The sequence below is a fragment of the Sinohyriopsis cumingii genome, chromosome 7, assembly GCF_028554795.1.
Source record: "Sinohyriopsis cumingii isolate HCF-2022 chromosome 7, ASM2855479v2, whole genome shotgun sequence".
Taxonomy (NCBI): domain Eukaryota; kingdom Metazoa; phylum Mollusca; class Bivalvia; order Unionida; family Unionidae; genus Sinohyriopsis; species Sinohyriopsis cumingii.
Genome location: NC_142967.1, coordinates 105,241,488 through 105,256,241, shown reverse-complemented (window position 1 = coordinate 105,256,241; position 14,754 = coordinate 105,241,488). Strand labels below are relative to the sequence as shown.

At 37.8% G+C, this 14,754-nt stretch overlaps 1 protein-coding gene across 2 annotated transcripts in view; it reads right to left on the bottom strand.

Annotated features, from left to right (window-relative positions):
- The window catches only part of LOC149795871 (uncharacterized), a 43,907-nt gene extending 29,629 nt beyond the window's left edge, over positions 1-14,278 (bottom strand). Inside the window, exons 1-3 of one of the 2 annotated variants that reach the window (XM_089965790.1) lie at positions 14,217-14,278; positions 3,927-3,967; positions 2,427-2,492 (exon numbers count right to left, since the gene is read on the bottom strand). The gene's annotated coding sequence lies outside the window, so the exon portion shown is untranslated. Of the gene's footprint in view, positions 1-2,426; positions 2,524-3,926; positions 3,968-14,216 lie in introns of both variants that reach the window. The other variant, XM_089965791.1, reaches the window with a different exon arrangement.
- Positions 14,279-14,754: the final 476 nt, after the last annotated feature.

Here is a 14,754-nt window from a genome sequence, read left to right as displayed (position 1 = left end):
TAATACATCATCCCATTACCAAACAGTAAATCACACCTGTTGCCTAATAACAATTTATACATTGTTCAGTCCTGTGCAGTAGATAAAATGAATTCCGGCAGAATGATCATTGTTTTGGTGCAGAAGCCTTTTCTTTAACCCCATCACATGCAAACCTTTTGGAGAAAAGAAATCAGAAAAATATGAGTCAAATAAAAAAAATGTACAATTTACTTTGAGCAAACTGACTCATCAAAGTACCGAAGGAACTCAACTGTCGGTGTGTCGGAGTTTTAATGAATGGGTCTTGATTTGATACCAACAATGTGTAGCCTGAACTGATTTTCTCAATGTCCTCTTAAGAAAGATACTCAAAATCAATTCCACTTTTCTTAACAGGATAGAACAAAAAAATGTGTTGGAAATAACATCAAAATAACAGTCTACAAACCAAACTCCATTATTAAAACATTTCTTCAATTCCACCGTTCTTTTAAATGTATATTAAACTTGCTGATTTATCTTTGAGGAGGAGGAAGCAGAAGATAAGTTTTTAGTTTAAAAATTGTTCACTTTTAATATTTTAATAAAGAATAAAACACTTCCTTCCAAGAGTGTTTAAAATAGTATTACTGAATTTTAATCCTTAATATATGATCCAAATGAGTTGAAGAAGTCTATTTTGCAAAGCGTGCAACAAAATATTATGTTTTAAAGTGTCAATTTGAGAAAGAAAGCTTAAAATTAAAAAACGGTAGACACCCGGATTAGTATGAAACCAATATTTGCTAAATGATGTAAATATCAACAATATGAGCCAGGGAGCGATTGCTAAAGACATCCACATAGAAAGAATCAACTAGAATTAAGTTTACTTTTTTTAATCTGATTTAAGATGAAGTTTCCAACACAAAATTAGCATGGATACATATATTTTCTCAGAAACATTTTAAGAGAGATTGGGTTGCGTAGTAAAGACCCTCTAAAAGGCTATGGTAAAGGCAATTTAATATTGAGGGATTCAAAGGAAGTCAACTATCCTGGAGAACACCTGCTCTAGGCCGTCACGTAAATGCTTTTGTTTCAGGTGATAAATGACGGGAACGAGTTCAAACGTATGAAATACATTCATTTAGTACTTGTCGAAACATTCATGAACAAGAGAGAAGCAAGTATCCAGGCAATACACAACACACTAAAGCAACATGTTCCCAATAACGATATATCTTAAATTTTCCAGATTCTGGCTTTCGTCAGATTTTCTAAACCTATTTAGACTTCACAACCTATGAAACTTATGAGATATAAACACCTATAAACAAAATACTAGTCAGCAGAAGTAGACATAATCCCGTCACCAACTGAATATAATGCTGCCCTGAGGGTGTAGTCCATTGTGACGCTCACGAATCGGAACAAATACTGGGAAATACTGTTACGACTCTATGGTCACAAACATAAGCAACAGAAAAAAAAGCAACACCAACATGTTTTATAAAACTTAATAAAAAAGTTAAATATCAAAGTTATGAACAAAAAATGTGCGAGGAACGTGGAATATTATGAAGTTAATCCAAACTAGTCCTTATAACGATCTATGAAAGTCTCAAATGAATGAAAAGTCCCTTATACATTTCAATACCGGAAATGAACGGGTCCTCCAAGAACCGCGAAGTTGTCAAGATGGCGTTATCAAAAATTCCTTCGAATAATGTGTAAGAGTTCAAAAATAATATTACAGTCCAATAAAAGAGCACATTTTATGCCCATTAAACAGTCCAAACACACATTTTTCCACTCGAAAAATGTCTAAGCACAACATAAAATACTTCTGCAGACTTATAACAGAAACACATTAGTGTGAATGACTCCAAATATCGGACTGACTCTGAGTACTTTATTTTCTCCTTATATACACCGTATATCGCGACAGTACTTTGCAATAGACCCCACGTGACAGCATACACTATTGATTTTCCGTCGAATTAATCATATTCAAATTTCCTAGCACAGTCAATGGGTAGCCAAATAATTATTCTGGAAACAACGATATTTCAAGAGGCACTGAGAAACTACGCCATAGGCGCCACTTTAAGTCTTATTATTAAGGTTATTGTTAGTAATTGTCAACACGTACGTAAACATCTATTTATAGATCCTATGTAATTTTCGTTCTTAATACAGCCATGTCATGTACACTATTTATAACAAAATAAATTCTATGCAGTTTACAACCATGAATAAAAATTAAGAAAATTAAATAGAATCATGTACCAGGAATTACAAAATATATAGATAATCATAACAAAAACATACAGATGAATTATTAGTGGAATACGAATAATCAATTCTTCAATAATACATAGACTCATGGAGATACCTGGCTTTCTTTTATATATTCTAGTACAAGAGAGGTTTTGAGATTAGGTAATTTAATACTGACTCACCTGACTTTCTATCGAGAACTGGACATATGTGTCCTATCCCTGTCAAATGAATCCAGTCTCAGCCTCCTGCACAAGAGAAAGGCCTCACTAACGACAACTATATATGAAAGAACCACAGTTACAAGTGTACTTGCAGATGATTCAACCCTGTATACATAAAGTTCTAATAATAAAGTTACCCTAATAAGTTTAGACTCATACCTAGTTAAAGTTTTAAGTTCTGCACAACAAAGAAATTATGTAACTAATGAAGGCAAAACAAAATGTTTGATTTTGGAGACATCACAAAACATCAAAAGTTAAGAAACCTCAAATTATCTCTATCAATTAATAATTGTCTGTTAGAAAACATCTAAGACGAAAATCTTTTAGGTCAATAAATAATAATTAGAAAGAGATGACCATATTAACAACCTTTTAACGGGCTTTAATTCAAATCTGCCCTACTCAGTTGAATCAAGAAAAATTTACTTAAATAAGTCCGAATTCTATACTACACTGCATATATTGCTTCCACGATGGAATATTATTTAACTGTGCCAAATCTTAGCTCGATAAGATCTATGAATGTTAGAAAAAGGCTTCACGAATTAGTTTAGATGCATGTATTGATTTTCAATTAAAAACATTATGGAACTAAAATGATTTACATTATATGAAAAGAATTGATTTTCACGAGACAGATCCTGCATATAAATGTTTACTCGTAGCTGCTCAATTTCATGTTTATGATTTATTTATGCTTAATGGAACACTTTAGCAGCTGAGATCAACATCGTAACCAACACGTGGATTCCCTTTGAAATAGTATCAGGTACGTTTTGCATAATTCAATTTTGCTTTATCCCTACCAAAACAGAACAAAATAACAACAAAAGAAAACACATTTTAATAGCTGTAGTAAATGAGACGCTATTTCCGCATTGTTGAATAAGGCAAATGCTCATGGTGAGGTAATGCATGTGAAATTCAAGTGACTTTTAGCGACGAGATTAAGCAATGTCAAATACTATAAACTCTTGAATTTGGGGATCTGATATCATGCATTAAAACATTTTATAGCACAAACTTGTATATGAGTGATTTTGATGAATGTATATTTCAAGAAAACTTGATTTATTCCAGAGATAGCAAAATGACATTTTCTTTTCTAGTCACCTTGGTATTGGTCTTATGGTATCAGTGTCAAAATCAACAGACTTCTGTCGCTATCAATAGGGAAGCCATATATAAGTATTGAAATAAGAAACACTACTAATTAAAGTCATGCTGTGGAAACACATTTGTCTGCAGATGGCTGGAGAGTGGGACAGATTCCGTTCCCTTTATGCCTTTGGTGTGGATGGATGAAAAGGTCGGGAATAATTAGAACCGACAAATTAGTGAGATGTGTATAAATTAAACTGGATCAATCAAAACAATACCGATCTTACATCAATGGGCACAGAAAACAAAAATTGTAACATTATATAATACAACTTTTGATACGTGGACTTGTACCTGTGGCTGTGGAGGTCTTAAACTGGATAACCTTTTAAGATCTGAAAATAAAAAGAAAAGAATCTTGATTTAGATTCACAAATGAACATTAATCAGAACTTTCTTATAGTATCCATAACATTACATAAAGACTGGCTGATGTATCATACACAGCACTATGGCTTGAAACCTTTGAATTAATAATAATAATACATGAATGCAATTTGGGCCAGTAAGGTGCTTCTCGTACACAAAATCTTGATGTTTTCTATCGTCTAATGGAAATTGGAAATTGACGGAAACGTTACACATGACTATAACGGTAATGATTACACCCTCTGTACCAATATGTGAGGGTTTCAAGGGTTGTAGAAGATAAGCACCCACTTCCCTTGGAAATCTCCCAATGGCTTGCGTCTGATAGAGCCTTTCACAACCAAATCCAGCTCCAGGCCTTCACGAGTGGCGGAACCTGTTTAAACTGACTGGAGAAGGGAAGACAGGCGTGCTGCTGGTGCCTTAAAACCAGATGCTTTGGGCAGATGGGGCTCGTTAACCTTGGGTGGTTGCCCATCTAGGAGAAGGTAAATTCCGATTTCAAACCTTCGCTGTCTTGCCACTATATCCTTTTGTGGGAAAGGCTAAGGGAGTACACCCTAACAGAAAATACGGAGACGGAGTCCCTAAGGCGACTTGGCATTGATTTCAGTGTCATCTCAGCAACTCCTGCGACGCAGCTGGTGCCATGACGTATCGGCTTGTCCTTTCCCTTGGATCCATCAGCTGCATGGAGAGGGGGGATCATCTGCATGGGCAACAGTTGATTCTCCAAATCACCCTGCCCAGGCTTGCGCCCTGGAGAGAACACTCCAGCTTCGCTCCATAGCGTCGACACAACACGGGAAGCAGCAGTTTCCTGGTTATAAGTCACCGCTCGATTGACGTATTGCCAGACGCCAGGGGTTGCTCCTGACGGTGGGAGAGACCAACATGTTTCACTGGACAGCTACCGCCCACCTCAAACTGGGCAGCCACCAGCCAATAAGGTGCCGTCCCGCCACAGTTCGCCTGCTTTGCTGGGTGCGTAAGGCTTAAGGTACGCGAGTACCTGACAAGCGGACTGCAACTACTGCACCAAGAAAAAACAAAATAAAACATAAAAAGAAGACTTCAATCCTCAAGCTAGGTACCTGGAATATCCGGACCATGCTGAATGGCCTTTTAGATGATCTCCAGACAATCAGTGATGTTTGTAAGACTTCAGTCATCAACGACGAACCTGCAAGACTCCAGGTCGACATCGCCTCACTACAGGAGACACGACTACCAGATTCTGGGTCCCTCAGAGAAAAGAACTACACATTCTTCTGGCAAGGAAAGAGTGCAGATGAAGCCAGAGAGTTTGGTGTTGGATTCGCTGTCATGAAGACTCTGCTGGGGATAATAGAACCCTGCCAACAAGGAAATGGAAGACTGCTATCCCTCCGCCTCCACACCTCAAACGGGCCTGTTTACCCAGAGTCACAGTGCGGGTTCCTTGCAGAGAGGTCCACAATCGACGTGATCTTCTCTGTCACGCAACTGCAGGAAAAATGCAGAGAACAACACAGACCCCTCTTTCTGGCCTTTATAGACCTCACCAAGGCATTCGATCTGGTCAGCAGAGATGGACTCGTCACAATCCTGGCAAAAATTGGTTGCCCTCCAAAGCTGCTAAGCATGATCCAGTCCTTCAACGATGACATGAAAGGCACAGTGCAGTACGATGGCTCAACATCTGACCCCTTTGACATCCGCAGTGGAGTTAAACAGGGCTGTGTCCTTGCCCCACGCTCTTCGGCATCTTCTTCGCATTCCTGCTAAAGCACGCCTTTGGGACGTCCACAGAAGGGATTTACCTGCACACACGATCAGACGGCAGACTGTTCAACCTGGCACGACTGAAGGCAAAGAGAAAAGTGCGTGAAGTAACCATCAGGGACATGCTCTTCGCAGACGATGCTGCTCTAGCCACCCACACGGAAGCTGAGCTTCAGCGCCTGGTGGCCCGCTTTGCTAAAGCATGCGATGAGTTTGGGTTAACCATAAGCCTAAAGAAAACAAACGTGATGGTTCAGGACGCGGACCCCCCAAGCATCATCATCAACAACTACGAACTTGAGGTGGTGAGTCAGTTCATGTACCTCGGCTGTACCATCACCAACAACTTCTCGCTCGATGCTGAGCTCAACAAGCGGATCGGAAAGGCATCAACAACTCTCTCCAGGTTGTTGCAGAGAGTGTGGAACCACAGCATGCTGACCATGAACACTAAGATCACCGTGTACCGTGCATGCGTGCTAAACACTCTCATGTACGCCAGTGAAACCTGGACTCTGTACGCCTGACAAGAGAAAATACTGACCGCCTTTCACATGCGATGCCTCCGACGCATACTCGGGATCACCTGGAGCGATCGAGTAACAAACAACGAGGTGCTTGAGCGTGCCAAGATTCCCAGCATGATCACACTCCTCCGCCAACGCCGCATCAGATGGCTGGGCCATGTACGTCGGATGGGTGACGGACGGATCCCCAAAGACATTCTTTATTCGGAATTCGCCTCTGTCAAAAGGTCGATCGGACGGCCACATCTCCGCTTCAAGGATGTCTGTAAGCATGACATGAAAGCCCTTGATATCAATGTCAACACGTGGGAAGAGCCCGCTCTAGACTGATTAAGCTGGCGACATGCTCTGATCACTGGTCTGAAAGCCGGAGAGGACAAGCAACGCTTGCTAGCTGATGAAAGACGATCGCAGAGGAAGAAGAAGCAGCTCCAACCAACACCTGACACAACCTTCAAGTTCAGCAAGTGCAGCAGGGACTGCCACTCCCGCATTGGACTACTTAGCCACAGCAGACGCTGCACAACCACCAACCGGGACATCTCTCATGGGCGCAATTCCATCGTCTATCGAGACTAACGGATGTCAACACCAATATGGGATTTCGCACAAACGTCGTCATATCGTTGTTCATAAGCGCACGATATCGCATTGATAAACAGGAAAAGGAAACAATGTTCGACAACGTCGACATTCCCACGAAAATTTTATAATTCGCCAGTTACATGGACAATTACTGGATGTTGGCCATATACGTCATCGGTATTCAGTGAGTTTACATACAAACTAAGTACCCATCATGGTCTCATCGCACCAAAACACGTATTCCTGTGTTTGAAATTAAAAATCCAGTCGTTGTTGGAAAAGAGAGTAGTTTGATGATATTTGACCAGTTAGGAGTGTATCCAGTTTCCCCTCGGTACAACGGTAACAGAAATCCTATGAAGAAGTTTTTCATAACTTCGAATAGAGGCGAATCGCAAGTTCATCTCACAAGCTAGTGTCATGCATACAAATCATTGACAATGGTATGAAGATTTCCTAGAAATATTTCTCTACATTTAACCTGGTTTATACTTTTCATTTGAACACCTGAGTTCCTCATGCAGTCTGTGATCGACATGTGCGTGTATATGCGCCTGATGATAATTACAGATGCATTGTTGTGATCCTCGTATTTCTAATATAATTTAAAGGGTTTCAAATAAAATATTACATCTGCGTAAACGTGTGACATTAAGTTGAGATCAACAGGAAGAGTTCTCAACCGCAATGAAAAAATGAGGACAAGTTATCTTGAAACGCCCGACTGATATTGACACCGACGTAGGTGCAACAGTTCGAAGCATCGAAAGAACTTGAGGAATAATTTTTAAGTTGTCATCATTCAGGGTCGTCAGATGAAACACGACGGTGGATTATTTCTCTTCCTTGCATCGATTGATGCGCTGGGGCTCCCATGGTTGCAAAAGCAGCTGGGTTAGCGCTCCTTGGGCCACGTAGGTGGCAATGTTTCGATATCTTTTGTATTTTCACTCTTATAGGTTTGCATCACCACTTGAGGTCATCGATTATTTCCATGGTAGTTGAAGCAGATCTTTTGGACGACAAAGTTGACTACCGTTGTGTAATTCAACATTGCCGTTGCGATACATTACCTGCACTCGTAGAAGCCCAACCCCAATAGTGCTTACTGAGTTTGTAATGTCACTTAAAAACTGCGTTTGATATTATACGAAATGCCGGTTGACATTTAAAGAAGAGGGAGCGAAACGAACAGATGCGACGCTGAGGTGTAAATGACTAGTTTTGCCACCAAAGCGGATTTTACCTTGTTTACCAGCCAACTACACTGGCAAACTTGTGATTTTTATGATCAAACTGGACATTGACCAAAATTGCAAGTTGTATGCGGATAAAAAAAATCGGCCAAGTCCTCCACCATCGCACATAGGAACATCATGGAACGAAATTCAATGTGTATTGACCACAGAAGCATGGGGAAAAACTTATGGCTTAATCTTATTAAATGATTGACTTGTTTTCCAGCCTCTTAAATATCTTTGATAGACCTAAACATCACTTCTTAAAAGTGTACGAATCTGGATCATTCTTGTTTTTCACAACCGAACGTAAAGATGGATTTGGCAGAATATCAGTGTAGATAAATGAGCAGATGCATCTTTGATTTTTGTTACCGATGCAACTCATCGATAAAACCGGTACAATTACATAATTTGTCACTTGTAAAATATCAACGTCACTATTATCAGGAGAAAGCAATACAGTTTTAAGTATTCAACATACATCCAGATCGGTGCTGAAACATCTTTGGGGTGTCTGTTTTAGATTGGTCATTATATAATCATGCCGATGTTGTGGAAATCACTGATGGGGTGGTGGATACGGTGAAAGGGTGCCAACATCGATGATGTTTTGTGCTCATTGTTGACGAATATTTGCATGAGAGGAGCATTAACAAACCTTTGTATACAATGAAATAGTATATTGCCAAGGGTCAAATGAAAATTGACTGTTGAAACCATGATATACAAATGCCAAATCCAGACCAGCTTGGAATCACGCGCGTGCACGCGTAGAAACCCAGTCCAGGACTAAATAAACATGCGTGAAGAAACACCCAAGTATTATTTATGAAACTGTGTAGAAAAATCCATCGACATATTCACGCCGATTATATTCTCCGGCGATTATGTTGAACCAACATTGAATGAAGAGAAAAAATATTGACTGCTATTCAAGATTTACGCACTTGTTTGTGTAACAGTTCTTGGGCGAAAACGAGAACCATCGTTGCTGACACAAATCAAATAGAAACGTGAGTGTGAGATGGTAGATGCTATTGATGGACATTGGTGTTGCTGTAATTGTGACAACACCAATCATTACGGGTAACCAGTCAGATTTGTTGTTGGAGCTGTATCGATAGTAACTACTGTCGCGGGCGGCACTGTGAAAATAATTTCGCTAGGTTTACATAACTCAACACTTGTCTGTTCGGTAAAATTTGAGGCAGCAGAATCTGGTCTCAGCACAATTGCCAAGCTGTACTCTGTGGTTATATACGATAGAACGATTAGCATGGTTAAGATGGAATAGGTTCTGATTGAAATAGAAAACCACCAAACTGAACAAGGGCGCTAGCGACCACCACACGGGTAGCTGATTTACATTTTGTAAAAACTGAGTTAAAATTTGTCAGCAAATATCGACCTGCCTGGGAGTGTTCAGAAGTGTATTGGTCTGCGGTAACATGATACTAGAGCATCCTATGGAAACTTCGTTTGGTGACGAAAAGGAGTTATAATCGCGGATACGCAAATGTGCCAAAACTCCTGATGGAGGCAAAGTAATGGGGAATATGGTAAGGGTTGAGGTATTGGGAGCCGGGTTCAGTTCACTTGTTTCTAATATCATGCATCAACTGAATGCCTAATTTACATGTTTTGACTATGAAGAAACAAAATATGGAAGGAAAATGTATTCTTGGGGCACAAATGCCCCACCAATGTGAGTTTAACGTAAAACGTACCATATTAACTAGCGTATAAGCCGGGTCTAATTATAAACAATAAGACCCTGATCTGCCGTCGCATCATACTCAGGATATATTTTGACTGCTCCTCTGATTTGTTCCTATTAAGAAGAGTAGACCGATATCTTCTGTGGCATTAAGTATGTTGTTGGCTTCGACCTTTACGCAAGCATTCAAGATTGGCAGATGTCTGGATAGATGGGGCAGGAGATAGTTGACATTAAATTGGAGACTTTGAAATTCATTCTAGAAGCTCATAGCTCACAAGTGCTAAGCTAGGCCAATAATTATTTATTTTTTGTTGTTGACTGAATGTGAATTATGTATTTTGCTCAGCAAAATCACCAATCAGAAGAAACCATAGCTTACCCAATATTGTCAGAGAATCTTCCAGACGCCTGTGTCCTGTCTCCTGATGATGTTCCATGACGAAGCATATATTACTCGTTTCTATTGGTGTATGTACATTATTTGTAGAGCTGGAACGATTATTCGTGCTTAATGAAGACATCGAAGTGTCATTACACTTACCATTTATATTTAAATAGTATGCCACGATTGTCTTATTTCAATCATATTGTCATAACTTGGACTTAGTCATCATTACGATGTTTTTAATAAAATATTTTGATAAGTGATATTTCTTTACTGTATTATTTTAGGTGACAGGAAGCAAAGACACTTACGGGAAACATGAAAGAAAAAAAAACATCTTTTCAGATAATGCTAAATCCTAATAATATTTAGTAAAAGCCTTAGATAATCTTCTTGCTTGAGACACGTTTTCAGAACAAATTGTGTTCTTGTCTTTAATTCAACTTTTTAAAAATTCTCCATGATTAGTTGACGAAGTCGACAGTTGCGTGCCAACACATTTTAGAAAATGTGATTACATGACATGGGAACCAGTTAGAAAAAAATATGCCTTTTTTCATTGTCATTGCCCTCAAAGAGAAAATTGATTGCATCTGAAGTTCCACTTCCAGTTTCTAAAAGGCAGTTAAGAACTCTTTTATATAATGAGAGGGAAAATTAATAAGAATTAATATGATTTCACATAGTTATAAATAATGAATGTATCGTTTCAGAGCTTTGTATCCATGCACCTGGATCGTAACTTATTAAACGGATATTAGAGTTCAACAAACATCGTCTTTGTACTGAACTCGCAGTCATTTTGGAAGTCCACAAATGCAAACATATTAAAATGTCTTTTCGGTAGAGCACTTCTTTGTGCAAGAACTTTCATATCTTCACTCTATACAGGTTGTATTTGGTTAATTTTGATCTTTTTGAACCAGAGGATGGTGTAATGACAGGCAAACGTTTTATTCTTCATAAAGTTTTGGCTTAAAGGGGTATTACACTAAATATAACTTATTTTTCAGAGCAGTATAAGCCAGTTAATTATCAATGAAAATGATCAACAGAACACATCAGAAAAATAAGGAATGAACGTGTAATCATACGTTCCACTATTCCTCTTTCACTAATTGGCTTAACAAATCAACTTTGGTCCATCGCCCGTTTGCTTGACAATTTTAGAGGTCATATTGTTCCAGTATGGTCAAATGCTGATCTTAAATATCCTCCCTACAGATAGTAGGTGAAATAAAAAATCATCTACCTTGCCTGTTACGTGTTGCCAGGCAGCTTGGTTAAAACATTGTTTCTAAATGCTGGTCATTTTGACACCATATCAAAACATCACATCACTGAAATCACTAGTTGTCAATATTACTTGTGCTTTTTATTCAGTTTCAGAACTCTATGACACTCTCAACCTGTGTGAATTTAATCTCTAAAAAACCTAAACGCTGGATATTATCTTGATGGTATAATCTTCTGTCTGGACTTGCAGAAAAACAACAACATCAATTTACAATCACCCCACAAGAATAGAGGTTAGTATTGTTTCCTTAGTGTGTTGCATAGGCCTTTGTACTTCCGGGTCGGTTGCCAACTTGTGGCACATAGCTAAATATGTAATACTTGCTGATTTTAACGTTCCACGTTTGATGCCGTAATTGTATTTGATTTGATACTGTGCCATAATGCACTCTGATTTCGAAGTCTTGTTTGCTAATTAGACTTCTCTGTTTAATCTATTCACATTTTCATAAACTCCGATTTCATACATTCCGATCTTCGTACTGACATATCTTTTCATTAGAATATCCAGCTCTGATTTTCTTGAAGTCTCCCCTCCACCGCATTATGCACGGTTTGAGTTTTTGATGTTTTGCTATATCTTCCAGAAGAGCCCTTTGTCTCAGCATTTTGCATTTGGCTAGCTGATAGAGTAGACCAATGATATTTCCACAATATTATGTTAGACTTATAGAGCAAGTGCAGATTGCAGCAGTTGATGTAGCCTCATCTATTTCTTTAAATGCAAGCGGCAAAGATTAAACTGAATACATATAAACTATTCAAGTTTATAAGGAGTTTATAAATTGTATACATAAATAGACATGATTCATGCTAAAAATTAAAACAAATTATTTTAATCTAACGTGATGTTTCATTTTTGTTCTGAGATCTATAGCATTTACTCGTTGCCTCTGACCTGTTAACAACATTTTTCACTGTAATAATAATAATAATAATAATAATAACTACTCCACCCTTATTTTGATTATATAACTTATTTAATAATTTATCATTTGGTATCACAAAACTGAAAATGCTATTCAACACGTGGCAGTCATCGATGCCATAAATATTCTAACCTTGGTATCGTTTGGTGAAACTGAAATTTGATCAACTAACTTGGGTTTACGAACTTCTATTATATCGGCATTTATCGTTGTGGCAAACGATACCCTCGGGATGGATTTAATCTTGAACAGATCAATCAGTAAGGAATATATCTAATTAGATGTATAAAAAAAATCGCTCATAACATCACATTTTTTATTTCTGTGTAACACCCTGGGGTGGAGTTGGGTGGGTAATAAATTTTAACAAAATGAGCGGAAATAAATGCTAAGTATATATATATATATATATATATATATATATATATATATATATATATATATATATATATATATCAATAGCGTAATTGTTTCATTCAGAGTGTTTGTGATAAGGAAAACACCACTTACCTCTTAGATCATGGACGAATTCTTCACTGAAATACCCGAATCTCTTATTTATGGATTTATCACCAGATGAGTTCTTTTTTACCTTGATATAATCTTCAAAAACAAACATAAGCGGTGGCACTAAATCTAAATCGTTGTGACACAAGGAAGTGGCTATTATATCACTATGAAACCTATAACAACTAAGGCAGCTATGTTTAGTTAGCCTCGTCTTGAATTGGGCATTAGTATCGATGAAAAAATATTAGAAAGGGTCCATTTAGCCTAGCTCGTCCCTTATACTGCCAAGCTATACCATGTGTCACAGTTGATCAAATTCAATAATTATTTGCACTATTTTAAGTTACAAGTTGGAATACAACTAAATACAAAGTGTGGCCTAAATACATTTGTGCAGTACAAGTCACTGTGTTAATTATCTCAAAAAGACAACAGTTTAGAAATTGACGTTTGACCTTGATTCCTAACAGGGTTAACTCAGTTGTGTATAATAGTGCTCAGAAAAATAAATGCACTGTTTTTGATTCAATTCTATGAAATTTATGAAAGTCATGGTCTTAAGAAGATACTGAAGATTAATTAGGTCCAACTTGATATCTTGCAGGAAGGATATAGAGAAGATAGCCTTAATGTCACATAGACCTAGTTATGTTGCTTTATGAATAAACATACTGTTATAAGCCAGGGGTCTTTATTTGACCAAGCGGTTGTCAAACCTTGGCGCGATTCCCGCTAGAAGTCATAAGTTTACCCCAAATATCCAAAGATTTTTTGAATTTGTTGTCCAGTAAATTAATTCAGCATGGCATAGATTATATTTTGCATTGTTTTGTATCTTTAATCAAATACTGACAAACACATGTGGCAAGCAAACAAATATTCCGATATCAATTATCTGTTCGCATATTCTCAAAAGGTTAATATGATTCGAATGTATACAGTATAGCCCCACCACCACAACATGCACCTCACCCCTCTTTCTTAACTCGGTGAATAAGCATCTGAATGCCGGTTTAGATATATACCAGAAGTGATTTATTTATCGTACTTGTTCTGCTTCAACCACATTTGTTAGTATGATTTGTGCCCCTTCGAGACGTAAGTTATCCTACCGACAATGTCTTGAAATTTTTTCTTAACCAACAGTTTTTCACTTTGACCAACCACAATCTGAATACGTGTATTTACTACGAATTTAATATTAATCGAGTCTTGTTGGAAAGGACCATTTGCACCTATGAAATTTATTTTATCTTACCTCTTTAAAAATCCGCCCTCGTTGTATCAAAGCGAAAGTAGACTAGGTCAATCGGAATGCATCATTTTTCTTCTTCTGCTTTTCCGATCATTAACGGAAAGGCCCGAGTGAATTCCTATCTTTAATTATAAAATACGACCACAGCTTGACAACAAAAATATGAACCAAGTTGGCATAATCATGTGATTGTGAGACACATTGTACAAGTACTCGTATTACTGGCAAAGCAATATGCCTTCTACAAATAAATGCAGAAAGGGAGTGGTCGTCAAGTGAGCATGAAAATGTCAGCGAAGGAAAGTGACATAAGATTTATGTATCAGGTAGGAAGGCAGTAATTTTAGAACATGAACTTAGCAATGAAAACTTTTAGATTATATAGAGTAACCTTCAAGCAATTTTGATAGATCACTTTTTAATAGAAAATTTTCTTTAAAAGGTTATCAGTCAAAAAAGGCAACATTCAATAATCTGACGTTAGCCATTATCGCTTTCTCCTAAAACATGTGGAAATTCAATGATCAGTGACCGCAGTGCA